A 16,549-nucleotide genomic window follows, 5' to 3' on the forward strand; every position below is an offset into this window, starting at 1 on the left:
GTTGAATGGATAATATTGAAATGTAGTGTCAAATACATAAGAGAGAATATTGTCTTGCATATGGTTCATTTCTAAAAAAAACAAAAAACACCAATATGAAGGAAATCCATAGACAGATCACCTTTCAGCTCAGGTCAAGATACTCCTTAAACTGAGCCTCTAAATATAGTTAATGAGAAAGAAACCACTACAAGACTCTTAACTTTTTGCTTATCCTCTCAAGTTCCTATTATTTTTGGGATTGGCTGAATTGGCTGCAGAAAGCTCATCTATTAAGGATATTGGGACAGGAGAGCAGTACTTCCCAGATTGAATCTGTATACTCGATAATAGAAATAAAGAAAATCCATTATTCTTCCATTATATAATGAATTCCCTGATGTTAGCAATAACAAGTATGTTGAGAAATAACCACCTTGTTGGTCATTTGATTGCTTGGTGGATTTATGATCACATTACTGGATTTAATACAGGGGCTGCCAAACATTTTGGACATGTATTAATAGCCAAAGCAGGTGCACACATCGTGAAGTAAAAGGACTGTTCATTATGAATTTGCATTAAGTATATAGAATTTAATAAAACTACATTTAAGAACCATTATCTTCGCCCATTTTTCACAATTGCTGCAGAGGCTTTGCTTGGCTAAACTATTCACTAAATTTGATTTACAAGAGCTTACAATTTAAGCTATACACAACCTGGTGATGAATGAAAGACCGCTTTTCAGACTAATTGTGGAGATTAGAATACCCGATGATGTCTTTCAGACTGTGCAAAAAGCCTCTGCCAATATTCAACATTTCATAAATTATATTTTTAGGAAACAACAATTTATTGTTATTTAACTTGATGATATATTAAATGCCTCAAATTCCCTAGAGGAGCATAAGAAACAGGTTTCAACTGTGAAATGTATTAAAAAACATCATCTATACATTCAATTTAAATTAAAAAAGATAATCAAACACATATATAGTTAGCTATATCATCTAGTCTCAAGGTCTACAAACGGATCCCAGCAAATTTTTTATTTTTATTTTATTTTGCTGAAGATAAGATTTATAACAACTCCCAACTTGACATATCCCACCCAAAACTCCTATTTTTCACCAAAGCAGATTTTCTCAGAATCTGCTGTTGGGGCACAACTGTTGAAGAGAATGAGAGAGAAGACCTGGATCTTGGAGTAGAAAGACTGATGTTCTACCTAAAGCATATATAGATGATTCACCTCAATTTAAGTCAAAAGTGGCCATCCTCTCCAAATCAATTTTTTGGAAGATATTGGCACTGGTGAATAGGGGTCTGACAACAAAAAAGGTTACGGAACAGATCTAATCCTTCTAAATCCTTTTATTAGGTGTGCATTTAACCTATTAAAATAATTTATGAAAATATGAACATCATTTGTATATAATGGCATCATCACAGTTGAGTATTGAAATTTGTTCATGACTGGCAGGCAAAAAGGACATTCATAAAACCATTGAATTACTGTCACTTTTTTTCTGGTGGCCAAAATGCAAGGGAGTTGTTAAAAAGTTGGTACTGCAGTACTTGGAAAAACTTGTTCCCTGTGTACTTCACAGATTTTTACTATGCATGCCTGTCTCATCCATGGGGGTAAATGTATCAAGCTGTGATTTTGCATTTCCAGCGATTTCTTATCGGCGAGTTGTTGTTAAATCGTCAGAGAAGTGTTTCTTTAAAATTTGCTACAAACGCAGTCCTGATGTTTTGCCACTCTAGTTATACAGATCGACAAATGTATGAAACTGCGATTTTGCAAACTCGCTCGAGTTTGATTTCAAACTTGTCAGGTACAATACGCTGCTTTCTATAGGTGAGATTGTCAAACACATTACTGTTACACTACAGGGCAATGCTAATATAACAGAAGACACGATGGGAGTTTCATTATAGCTTGTTTTTCGTTGTAGAGAAGAAAAAATGCTTACGAAATTTCTTACGGAGAAAATTTGCTTTAAGAATAATTTAGTGGCCCAAATTAAATTATAAATTATTTTATCACAGTGGCTTACTATTTACTATTTATTCACCAGTGGGGCAATAATTACATTGATATGATGTGGCAACAATTATACACTTGTAAGAATATTTCCACATGGGGTCAACATTTTGTGGCACCACAAGACGCTTAATTTTAAAGGCGTGATTAGCAAACACATAAGCCACTGGTCTATGCAGGCTAATGAGGACTATAAAAAGGGACCCGAATTCCTATTATTCTGAGGGTGGTTGAAAATGTTGTTGGTAGGAAAAGTCTTGTTGGATGTTTTGGCGCAACATCTGATTTTGGAGTCAGCACTGACAGTGAGAGAGGAACATCCACAGCACCAGGTTCCTCTTAGGTTGCGCAGGCCATGTGGGGCTTTGTTTTGTGTGTGTTTGGTGTTTTTATATTGTGTTACAATCATCTACATGAATTTATGTTTAATTGTAGGTGAATCTGGATATGGGTGTCAATCCTGGTTTATGACACCTCTGTCATAGAGGCATTATAGACTTACCTTTAGTCTTTAGAAGTCCACATTCAGGTGCCTTCATACATCTAGCGGTGTGCTTCTCTATGCCCCAGGTGATGTGTTGTGGTGTTGTATCCTGCATAATTTGGCCCTAAACCAAAGTATACCTTTAACACTAGCAATATACAGTAATGAACCTGGTGAACTTATTTCAGCAGCTGATGTTCCTAATACAGAGGGGAGTGAGGTGTTAGAAACTTATCTGCTCCTGTGCTGCTGATTCCTCTGTCTCTGTGTACAGCTCAGCACTTCCTGGTTCAGGCAGTCATCGATCATTGCTGGGAGGCGGCATATACAATCTGCAAATGATATAAGGCTAACCTTGACATTGCAGCTGTGTCAGAGCAACAAGCTATCACTTGGAGACTGGCTCTCCCTGTGTACCCTTGTGCTGCTTCCTGGTGTTTACCTGTGTATGACCTTTTGGCTTGTTATACCTCTGCTTCTGGAACTCCCCTCTGCTGTCTGTGCTCATTTGTATCCGACCCAGCTATCCATACCGACTACTCTGCTGCCTGTTCTCCTGTGTATACAACCTGACTATCCATACCGACTACTCTGCTGTCTGTGCTCCAGTGTATCCGACCTGGCTATCCATACTGACTACTCCGCTGTCAGAGCTCCAGACTCTACTGTGTGCGGTGCTTCTTCAGTGTATCAGACCTGTTGTTCCACTGATTACGGCTTAGGATTCTTCTGTGTATGCTGTACCACTTCAGGTTAACAGATCCTGCTTTGCCTTACTATACTACACTACCACTACAGAGTCTGCCCTCCCTGGTTCAGTCTGATGTATTACCAACCGTCTATGACCTTTTACGTCAGTGATCTAACCTAAAGACAGTTACCTGCGGACCTCCGGAAGCAAAATCCATCCCGCCTTGCGGCGGGGAAGACCAGGTAGTTCGCTAGACTCCGTGTCTTGGGAAGGCCAGCACTAACACTGACTGATAGAAATTTCCTGAGAAACGTAACAGTTTGCGCTGACCCCCCTATGATGGACAGAGTTGGTAATCCCTCTCCGAAGGATCTTTTGGAGCTTTTGCTAGGTCGAGTTGTGGAACAAGAAAAGAACCTGGTTCAGCTATTGCAGTTTTTGCAGGGCCTCTCTACCCACCTGGATGCCCTTCAAAATACGCTTTACAGGCAACTCCTCCTGCACACTCTCCTTTGGTGCAAAGCTCTGCAGCATCTTGTTCTGTGGCTTTAGAGCTGCGTGTTCCAAAGGGAACGCCTAAGGGCCGCGACCTGGGGACCTCCGGCAAAATCTATCCCACGGTTCTTGGTGAACCGCGGGATGGCCAGCGCTAACACTGACTGATAGAAATCTCCTGAGAAACGTAACAGGAGGCAGGTCATAGAAAGGATCATCCAGACTTATTTTTCAGGTAGAATGGTTTTTACGTAAGTGTAATTGTTGTGTAATTACCAATGACCTACATTTTTACCTATTCTTGCAGAACCAGTATCATTATCAATATCATACGCACATGTTTTTTTTGCAAGCACCAATAAACTTATTTTACGGGATATATGTATGGTTGTTGAAATAACCATGTAGGTTCTGTCTGTTTCTTTTGTGGCCTTCCTGGCAGCTTATGATGTTTCTTTGAATAACATTATAATAATAACATCATAATATTTGAATAACAAAAATAATATGATGCTTTTGATTACAGGCAAATGATTCATAGCTCCCCCCCCCCACTACAACATAGGTGGATTTACCTTCTAAGGAGTCATCCTCCTCCTGGGTAACGGCTGCTGACACTGGGGATGTCTGCTTTTGGGTGGAGGCTGTGTGTAGAAAAATTTGAAATGTATGATATTAATATATTTTTCATATGCAAAAAAAAACAATCAGCAAAAAAAATAAATAATATTTTTAAAAAATCAAACATTTATATGATGCAGGATTACTGTTTGATCATAAAGGACAAACATTTGCACCATCATACATTACTCACCAGCATAGGTTGGTTTTTTGGTGCCCGGCACATTAATTCCTTTGAGGAGCTCAATTTGGGTGAGCTGCTTGAACTCCTCCTCTTATGATGTGTACGTGATCAACAGAGCAGGCCCACCACCACTCCCTGCTGCTGCTCGCCTCTTCTCTGCCATCTTCTCCTGCACTTTCCTTTTGATGTTAGAGATTCAATTTGTGGCAGTTCTCTAATGTTCTCTTGAAGTGACCTACTGCATTCACAACTTCACATAATTGTGACCACAGCTGCTTCTTATGTGCAAATGTGATCTTTGTAGCAAGGGTCCCCAAAATGTGCTCATATACATGCACTAAATTGTGTATGAGTGCACAATTTCCCTGAAAGATAAAGCGCACATTACGCCATGACTTTGTTTTGCCCACAGAAGGGCCTGCCTCTTCCTCCTGCTCCTCCTCAACTCCTAGCTCCTCTCTCTCCTCCTCCTCACTGTCCCTAGTCTCCTCGACTCTCCTTCCTCTCACCATCCTGACAGACAAACACACACAGGGGAAAGACAAACCAAAAAACAAATAGATTGACAGTTTCTGCAGTTTCTCGCACTCCTGTGCACTTCTGGTTAGCCTGCCACTACCTGGATCCCAGTAAACTCCTACAGACTGTTGTACTTCTCACAGATCCTGCTTATGGGTGACCTAGCTCTTCAGATCCTCAGTGCTTCACTTCTCTGCAGATTGCTGCAGCACTGTCCATCTCTGGTTGCCTATCCCACTTACCTGGTTGTCCTCACGTTTCTCATCTGCTGTATACGTTTGCTGTAGTCAGCTGCCTGTCCGCTGACCTTAGCTTCTGGGATCCCCACCCGTTCTCCCACTGTCATCCACTTGTCCATATTCCCATGCTGGGATCCCTGGCAAAAATCTCTCTCTCCATTAGACTCTGTGATTGTTTGTAGGTAGTTTCCAGCCAAGCAGACCTCGATGTTCCACCTGACTCTGAGACTCTGTGACAGTAAGATCTGGCCATAAGGGATGGACCTCGACCGAGAACCCTCTGCAAAGGATATGTTGCAGCATCTGGTTGGGAGGATTGAGCAGCAAGATGCTACGCAACTCCAACTCCTCTAATGTCTTCAAGCTTTAGCCACTCGCTTGGATACCTTTCAGGCTGTCCTGCCTATCCCTCTTTCGGTTGCTGCACCCGAACCTTCTGCACCCGCACCATCAACTGCATCTTCTTCTCTGTGGCTGCCTTCTCCTCAAAAGTTTGACGGTGCCCCCAAATCTTGTCGTGGTTTCCTTCACCAATGTTCAATTGAATTACTTCTGCTGAACTTTCCCACGGAACGGTCCAAGGTTGCCTATTTTATTTCTTTGGTCTCTGGCCAGGCCTTGGCATGGTCCTCCCCATTCTGTGACCAGAATGATCCTATTCTTTGTGACAGTACAGCCTTCATCTCAGCATTCCAGAACATCTTTGATGACCCGGGGTGGGTCTCCTCTGCCACTTTAAGTATATTCAAGCTTTGTCAAGGATCCCGTACACAGACTCAGCACGTGATTCACCTCCGTACACTTTCCTCCGAGTCTGAGTGGAACAACAAGACCCTTGTGGTTGCCTATTGGCAATGACTTGCAGACCTCTTTTAAACTGGCTCCCCTTTTCCAGGCCCTTAGTACTTCTGATGAGTCTATGCAATTGGGACATTCTAGACTTACTTCGGAGGAAAGACAGCAGAGAATTAAAAATAATCTTTGTATATATTGCGCAGAACCAGGCCACTTTCTGGCCACTTGCCCCAAGCGCCAGGGAAATGCCAAACCCTAACCTGCTCCGGAGAAGTCAAGCTTGGAACATTTAAATCCTCTCCAACACTGTGTAAATCTTCTATCTATGCCATTTTTGTCACTATCTATGGACACTCTGAACCACAGAATTTATCCGCCTTTTTAGACTCCAGTGCTGCTGGAAATTTAATTTCCTCCTCCATCTTAGAATTGCTGTCATTATAAACTGTCCCCTTGCCTACTCCTCTAGTCATCAATGTATCCACCTTCTCTCTCCAGGTGTGAGATATGCATTTCAAGAAGATCTCATTTTATGTTCTAGCACAGACTACCAGCTCTATCATCTTGGGCCTTCCCTGGTTCCAGCTGCATTCTCCGCAAGTCAATTGGATGCTCTCTCAAATTCTAGCATGGGGACCTACCTTCCACTCAATCTGTCAAACTCAGGTCAAACCTCTACTCACCTCCTCCTCTTCCATTGGGAGTCCTGTCACATCGGTTTCACCTCAGTTCTCTTCCTTTGCCATTGTTTTTGATGAGGGTCGCTCAGAAATTATGCCACCACATCATCCTTGGGACTGTGCTATAGACATTCTGCCTGGCAAAATACCACCCAGAGGTCGCTTCTACCCCCTCTCTCTCCCAGAGACTCAGACTATGGAGGTCGCTTCTACCCCCTCAGAGTCCTAGCATGCAGCAATACACAGATGACCAAGCTTGTTTTTTTTCCAGCCTTCTACCTCCCCAGCAGGAGCTGGGTTCTTCTTTGTGAAGAAGGATGCTACCCTACATTGAAGGACAGTACCCTATATACTTGCATAAATTATAGAGGTCTTAATGCTATTATATTAAACACAACAAAAAATGACAGCGCGAATATGAAGCATCCAGTGGGTGAATTTTAGGTAGTGGACATTTATGTCCAACAATAATGTGTAAGGTCTACAACAGTTGCAAAAAACACATAAACATTTATTATAAAAAAGTACATAAAATCACCAGAATCAATCTGGAAAGATGATGTGTCTTGCTAACACATAACATATAGTATGTATCAATAGCAATTCCTCTCAAATAACCACAATTATAGTAGTTCCAATTCCGATGTCTCTCAGACCATAGATTATATCAATCTTTAATAGATTTAAACTATCCCGACTGTCCACTACCTAAAATTCACCCACTGGATGCTTAATATTCGCGCTATCATTTTTTGTTGTGTTTAGTACTATAGAGGGGAGTGACACCTGGCCCAGACAAGCGGCGGTTTGTAACATCTTAGTGAGGTTATCTCTCTATATATTTACAATTTAGCGCCAGGTATTTAGTATTTTATACGTCTTAATGCTATTAGTCTTAAAAAACGGTGACCAAGCTATTCGACCCCATCAAGGAAGCATGCATCTTTACTAAATTGGATCTTAGAGGGGCTTACAACTTAATCAGGGTTTGTAAGGGGGATGAGATGAAGACCACCTTTAACACAAGGGTACCTGATAATGCCCTTCAGGCTGTGTATCCAATAATCTGTGATAAAGTCGCAGAGGGTGATTAAACGCGTCAAATGTGGGGTACTACTTATGTATGGATGTGGGGAAATGCAGACTGAGGTGGTCTTTTATACTTAATGCAGACATATTCATTGAGTGAAATATTCCCATATGGACAAGTGATTACACAACCTTTACCTACCTGATCAATTACTGCATTTGGAAAGAATGTGCTAAATGGGAGATCTAGTGTGAGAGGTTTCTACTTTATCCTGCCATCTGTTTGCACCGACTAACTTTTAGTCCCGAAGTTAGCTGTGCACAGTGTGTGCCGAGGAAAGCTTCATAAATCATCAGAGTCCTAGCATGCAGCAATACACAGATGACCATGATCGGTAATGGCAAGTACTGTATTTAATTCTATTTCCAAATATTGGCTTGCATAAAAGAGTAATAATTATGGTGTGGACACTCACAGCCTGCATATTTGAATTTCCATAATATATATATATATATGGAAAGTCAAACAAGGATACGGCGCACAATGGTGTGTTACTAGGAATTTATCCCAGGTTCAGTGGGGAAATAATATAGTCAATGAATCAAAGTTCCACGTTTGCTGGACGGTCTTATAGGACCAAGGGTATAAGTCCAGTTTGCACATATAAAAGACAGAATGATATAGGCATAGGATTAGTAGAAGCAGTGTGTTAGTGATAGCCCATCACCATAGTATTACACACCCAAAGGAAATTATATCGCTTATCTGTATGATTAATCCAAAGACTGGAACACAGCTTAACAACCACTTCACTTTCAATATTATGTGGTCAGCATACTCAGCAACTGCAAGTCTGGTCTCCAGTCAAAAACATCAGCATACTGTAAACATATCTTTCTTCCACTCAATGGGTAAGAAAAAAGGAGATAATACACTATATGGTGTAGTATTTCAAGGTAACAGTATTTAATCAGGATATTAACATATAAAATGCACACTCACAAAGAGTAATAATAATGCAAGTTTATCTGAAATTCAGGTATCAGATATACCATGTCCTCAGGTACAGCAGGAACCTCCCACAGTCTTCCGCACAGGAGCGACTAATGGTGTGGTGACCCAGATACACAGGAACAGTTTGGAAAGAAGCCTCTACGCGTTTCGTCCTCAAACAGGACTTCCTCAGGAGGTAATAAGTGTGGCCTGAAACCAGGGATTATTTATAGTAATGCGCATCGCCATTTTGCGCATGCGCATTGCGCTAGACGAACTGCGCATGCGCATTGCGCTAGACGAACTGCGCATGCGCGACCCATCGGTCTTACTGCGCATGCGCGGCTACGATACTGTCGTGATTTACTAATCACAGACAGTCTCTTATTCTGTTGTTTCAAGGTGTAGTTAAGGGATGTAGTGTAAGGATGAGGGGGAGGATTTAGCAGTGATTGTGACAAGGTTGCATACAATACATGGCGGTGGCCATCTTGGTAAAGGGGAATTCTAGTGGGATGACCTTTTTGTCGGCCATATTGGTACAGGTGATGGCGGTGGCCATCTTTGTAAAGGAATTATAAATAGATGGCTCCAGAAAACGGCCATCTTAGTGCAGGTGCTAAAGTGCTGGAAATAGTGGTAGATAACGGGATCTAAGGATCTCATGTAGGTGAACACAATATAATATATAAAACATTTAAAAATACACAGTGAATATATATAGGATAATGCATAAATAAGATAGATTACATATAATATATGCAAGTGAGTCCTTATAAATATATCCTAATCGTAATAGGGTAGTGGCTCAGATATGTATTACAATCATAGAGTATGCCATAATAAAATGTTAACTTAAAACAACATGTAACACGAGAATAGTTCAGGTAAAATAACCATAAAACATACAAAAATACATAGAAATACGTATAAAAATACATATGAAAATACATAAGAGTCATAAAAGATCATAAAAAAGGTGCAATCTCATAGCCTTCATTAAAACCAGCAGGGGCCAAAGTACCTAGTTGGAAAATCCAGAACATCTCACGTCTAGACAACTTCGTCTGGATATTCTATAATCATGACAACAGCATAAAATATGACATTAAACAATTCATGAATTGTCAAACATCATCCGTGATTTACTTATTAGAGTGCTCATGTGGATTGAAGTATGTGGGCAAAACTAAAAGACCACTGAAATTGCGGATACAAGAGCATGTCCGCAATATAAAAAACCGAATAGAATCACATTCAGTATCTAAACATTTTATTAACATACACAACTCAGACCCTAGTTCCCTCACGTTTAAAGGAATTGAAAATGTTCGATTAGGTCCAAGAGGGGGAGATATCCAGACGAAGTTGTCTAGACGTGAGATGTTCTGGATTTTCCAACTAGGTACTTTGGCCCCTGCTGGTTTTAATGAAGGCTATGAGATTGCACCTTTTTTATGATCTTTTATGACTCTTATGTATTTTCATATGTATTTTTATACGTATTTCTATGTATTTTTGTATGTTTTATGGTTATTTTACCTGAACTATTCTCGTGTTACATGTTGTTTTAAGTTAACATTTTATTATGGCATACTCTATGATTGTAATACATATCTGAGCCACTACCCTATTACGATTAGGATATATTTATAAGGACTCACTTGCATATATTATATGTAATCTATCTTATTTATGCATTATCCTATATATATTCACTGTGTATTTTTAAATGTTTTATATATTATATTGTGTTCACCTACATGAGATCCTTAGATCCCGTTATCTACCACTATTTCCAGCACTTTAGCACCTGCACTAAGATGGCCGTTTTCTGGAGCCATCTATTTATAATTCCTTTACAAAGATGGCCACCGCCATCACCTGTACCAATATGGCCGACAAAAAGGTCATCCCACTAGAATTCCCCTTTACCAAGATGGCCACCGCCATGTATTGTATGCAACCTTGTCACAATCACTGCTAAATCCTCCCCCTCATCCTTACACTACATCCCTTAACTACACCTTGAAACAACAGAATAAGAGACTGTCTGTGATTAGTAAATCACGACAGTATCGTAGCCGCGCATGCGCAGTAAGACCGATGGGTCGCGCATGCGCAGTTCGTCTAGCGCAATGCGCATGCGCAGTTCGTCTAGCGCAATGCGCATGCGCAAAATGGCGATGCGCATTACTATAAATAATCCCTGGTTTCAGGCCACACTTATTACCTCCTGAGGAAGTCCTGTTTGAGGACGAAACGCGTAGAGGCTTCTTTCCAAACTGTTCCTGTGTATCTGGGTCACCACACCATTAGTCGCTCCTGTGCGGAAGACTGTGGGAGGTTCCTGCTGTACCTGAGGACATGGTATATCTGATACCTGAATTTCAGATAAGCTTGCATTATTATTACTCTTTGTGAGTGTGCATTTTATATGTTAATATCCTGATTAAATACTGTTACCTTGAAATACTACACCATATAGTGTATTATCTCCTTTTTTCTTACCCATTGAGTGGAAGAAAGATATGTTTACAGTATGCTGATGTTTTTGACTGGAGACCAGACTTGCAGTTGCTGAGTATGCTGACCACATAATATTGAAAGTGAAGTGGTTGTTAAGCTGTGTTCCAGTCTTTGGATTAATCATACAGATAAGCGATATAATTTCCTTTGGGTGTGTAATACTATGGTGATGGGCTATCACTAACACACTGCTTCTACTAATCCTATGCCTATATCATTCTGTCTTTTATATGTGCAAACTGGACTTATACCCTTGGTCCTATAAGACCGTCCAGCAAACGTGGAACTTTGATTCATTGACTATATTATTTCCCCACTGAACCTGGGATAAATTCCTAGTAACACACCATTGTGCGCCGTATCCTTGTTTGACTTTCCATTTGACTCTGGACTTACCCACCTATTATAAGGAAGGCTGCCTCCATATGTGGAAGAGGTGTATGTGTGGACTTTCTCTATACTAACTTTATACAATACTGCTGTGAGCGCCATTGTTTATTACGTTTTTGGATACATATATATATATATATATATATATATATATATATCTACTATATAAAAGCCTAGTGGCGTGTGTCTGTGTGTAGGGAAAAAAAACCAAGATGCAGCGCCCCCTGCTGGGCGAAGTTATACACTGACCTACTAAATTCTTAGTGTGTGTGGAAAAAAAAACTCAGAAAGGGCTGAAATTTGCTGCAGCACCACCTGCTGGGCGGAGTTATACACTGACCTACTAAATTCCTAGTGTGTGTGGGGAAAAAAAACTCAGAAAGGGCTGAAATTTGGTATACTAAGATGTTTTTAATTTGTTAATTTAATTTGTTAATTGTTTAAAGCGTTTATAAAGATTTTAAAAAAATATATATATATTTATTGAAGGAGAAGTGACAGTTGGGAGTGGTTGGTGGTTGCCAGGTGTGACAGTGGGGAGTGGTTGGTTGCCGGGGGTGACAGAGCGAGAGGAGTGTGATACTCAGGACCGCTGAGAGATATCCCTGTGTCTGGATAGACATCTGGATAGATGTGGCGATAAAGATGAAGGATGAGGTGATGGAGAAAAATGATGAGGTGGTGACATGTGGACAAAACCACGTTAAAAAAGGGCGCTTGCATCGGGAAGTAACGCTCTTTCCCTGAGGAGGCCTGGCCTAGCCCCAAATGCATGACAAGAACCTTTTTAACACCTTAAGTAGCTTGATTTGACTAGAATGCATGAGTATCATGCACGGGTTAACTTGTTTATATATATATATATATAACAAATATGTGATTTTTTTTATTTTAGACTGGATAATTGACGCTCTGGTAATTATTGTTCTAACCATCTTGAACAACCCCATCATCATTTACATTTGTGTACATAATTTATAGATGATATCTATGTTATATAAGTTTAGAGGTTATAAAGGTATATTCAGATATATATAATATGATCTATTGAGTTTATGGTAAATAAATGGGTTATAATGATTATCTGGAATCTGAGTGTATTCTGCCATATTTATTTATTTTTTATTTGATATAGAGAAGGTGACTAGCACTCTTTATTGTGGGTTTTTTATTAGGTTGAATAATTTTGAAAGGAGTTGGCTTAGGCTCCCTGCCAGTTATAGCTTATGTGTCCACTTTGCTGATCTGCTCCACAGTCTCTTGTATTATCTCATAGCCTGTATTGTGACTGATCTATTATTGTGACCATTGGACCTTGCTTGCTTTTCTGATTGCCCTGACCTTTGCCTGTACTTCAGACTATCCTTACCAGCTATCAGCCATGAAGTTTGTCCTGCCTCTGACCATTCTGTTTAATTCGGACCTATTGGACCGTTCCTGGATAACCAACAACTTTCCGGTTACTCCTCCTACCTCCCTGTGCTGTGGTCTCTGATCATAGGTTCCTATTGCTGAAGAGTTAAGACTTGGGGATATCCGAGTACCTGTGAGCAAATCAAGCTCTGCAGGAAAGGCGGCATCTATAGGTTAACACCTCTTCTGCCTGTTCTAGGAGTTCATGTTAGAAATGCTAGCCGTAACAATCAGGAGCAACTTTAAATTTCTATACATTACGAACATGCTAATAAATATATTTCATGGGGGGGGGGGATAAAAATATTTTTATTTTTTATTTTTTAATGTTTTATCATTAATACCTATATTATTATTAACAGGTGACAATAGTTAGTTGTGTTTTGGACATATTCTGTAGTATCTTTTTTAGTAGAACAGAGCAGATCTACATTCGTATTCACCACCACACATATCGTCACATGTGCTCCTTGTTAAAGTTAGGCATACATATATGCGATTTACTAGCATTTTAAAACAAATGCACATTGTGCTCAATATGCGTGCCTTAATGAATCGTGCCCTAGTAGTTTTGTTCACTTTGTCCTCCAAAAGGTTTTCAGCAAATTATCGGTAACTTGGAAATTGTATACGATAGTGCCCTTTTTAAATATACCGGCATAAGAACTGGAATAATAGAGGAATAGCAAGTAACAGAATTAACTCATTTTGAATCCACAACTCATTCTGACATGTGTAAACGTGCACTTTCCTGATTATATACTGGTTAGCTAAAACAACATTTTGCTAAATATTTTTGCTATTTTTAAATATAAATTAGAAAAGTATCACTTTAGCACTGTCTGTAACATTTTGTACTGATAATATTTTGTCATCTAATGCTTGAAATCCTTATTTTTAGCCTCCTGCATTTTTTATCTGCATGCAAGAATATAGACTGAAGAACTGAAAGAAATCAGTAGTTACACAGGGCCCAATTCATCTGATGACGTAAGTCCCTTGGCGTGCTGCATCTTGCATGAAATAGTATTGCACATGCTCAGAATTGAACCTTATGTCTGAACACAAATGACACTTACGACTGCCTACGACTTAAAGGGAAAACGAACATAGGCAATGTACATTAAGGGCGTGCTGAGGGCCTGCCAATGCAGATGTAGCCCTTTCAAGTCCTGAGTTTATCTTAAGTACATGTATTTTAGCTGTGTTATTTGCACCAGCTACAGTGCAGGTGCATCAGCTACAGTGCAGGTGCAAGTATTTGTTTTAAAAACTAAACATATGCTTACAGACATGTGTATGCAAGTAATATAGACTATAAAAATGGATTTTATGTACTGAATGCATTAAGAACATCCTGATTTATGTATTTACTGTAAATGTTACTCTAATTAACAGTAAATGGGACTAATACCGCTGCAAACAAAAGCACCGTTTACTCAGTTTTATTGCCATGATTGATCTGTTAGCCCAGGCTAAATTATTTCCCTAAAGCTGAGAGCAAAGTTTTCAGACAACCTCAACCTTTATAAAGATCTGACAGCTGCAAACAATTAATTGGCTTGGTAGGCCGAAAACCTAGAATGATTCACTTATTGATTGTCCTATGCAAAAAAAAAGTTGCACTCTCCAGGACTCCGATTACAGCTACTTTAGCAGATAGAACAAGTGTCTGTGCATGGGTTCTGAGTGCTTAGGCTCACCCCCTCTCTGGCACCACTTCAACTACCCTCACCATTGGTGCTGCCCCACTCTCACCTTCCCAGTGCACCATCTTCTATTCTTGGGAGTGTGGGGCAGAGATGCGATGTCTTAGCTCATTATGAACATGAAGGAGTAGCAGCCAGCAACTTCACAGGTAAGAAGCTGCCAGCTCCCGCCCCTCAATGTCAGTGGCTGGCACTAGTTGTGGTAGCATGTGATAATAAATCATACTTGCCGACTTTCTCCCATTGCTTTCCGGGAGATTCAGTGGAGGAGGTGGGCGTGCGGGGGGCGGGGCTCCAAAATCGCGTCATTTTGGACCCGCCCCCCGTGACGCAATGACGCAAACGCGTCATTTTACAGTCAGAGGCGGGGCCAAATGCCGCGATTCCCGGAGAATCGCGGTATTGTGGCCCTATTTCTGTAAATGCGGGATTTTGCCATACTCCTCCGGGAGTCCGGGAGACTCCCCCAAAATGCGGGAGTCTCCCGGACATTCCGGGAGAGTTGGCAAGTATGTAATAAATAAGTACACCCACTACAGATTGACACTCTAGGATATCTGCAGAAATGCAGAATACCACTTCTTTTGTTCACTATGCAAGACAAAATGCTCAGCATTTGTTCATAGGTTGTATGTATTTACATCTGTACATTACTTATTCTACTGTTCTGTATATTGAATGCTATTTGAATTAACTGGTGTAGTTTTCATTTATAGACAGTCGCACAGTACCATATCCTTTGCTCTCTCGAGTTCATGGAAAGCTCTTGCGAAAATAAGAAACTTATGCTAAAAAAAAACAACAAGCAGTTCAGCATCAGCTACCTCCCTTCTCTCATCTAGATCCCAGCACCTGAAATCTACACCCCCAACACCTTCATCATCAATATCCTCACAAGTGATCGGAGTAAGTCCTGCATCCAAGTTGCTAATGTGAGATGACTCCTGCCCTATCCAGGACTCCTCAGAAGAATCCTTGTGCGTTACGCCCACTGCTGGTACTCCTGCTGCTGGGGGTGGATCTTCAACCCAGAAGCAGACCAAGAAGAAGACTACTAGTAGTTTACAACAATTGACTGTTAAACAATCCTTAGTAAGATTGACAGCTGTCACCCAGTCGCAAAGCGGATCACAGACGCCATGGCGACTATGCTAGTATTAGATCTGTGTCTAATATCCACTATTAATGCAGCTGGTGTTAGATAATTACTTGATGTCTTGTTTCCCCATTACCAAATTCCATCACAACATCATTTTACAAGAAAAGCTATTCCTCACCTCTACCAGAAGGTTCGTAAAAATTTAATTATTGGGCTACAAAATGTCATTCTACCCACTGTACACTTAACCACAGATATGTGGACAAGCGGTACTGGGCAAACTAAAGATTATATGACTGTGACAGCCCACTGGGTTGGTGATTCGCCTTCACCAGCAGGAACAGCAGCAGCATGTACCCAAGTACGTCACATATTTCTGAGGCAGGCTACTCTGTGTGTCAACTGCTTCACTAAGAGGCATATTATTATTATTATTATTATTATTATTATTATTATTATTATTTATATAGTAGATTTCTAAGGCCTTTAACGCATTTGTGTTATCCTCAAGGTGATTTCTGCTCCCCAGTATGGACCTGAATCAGAGCCTAATCCAGGTCCCCCACACTGCTCACACACACATACATCAGAGCACTAGCGCTCTATAGCAAACCTCAAACACATCACCTGTCTCCCCTCTCTTCCA

Source organism: Mixophyes fleayi, unplaced genomic scaffold, assembly GCF_038048845.1.
Source record: "Mixophyes fleayi isolate aMixFle1 unplaced genomic scaffold, aMixFle1.hap1 Scaffold_40, whole genome shotgun sequence".
Lineage (NCBI taxonomy): Eukaryota > Metazoa > Chordata > Amphibia > Anura > Limnodynastidae > Mixophyes > Mixophyes fleayi.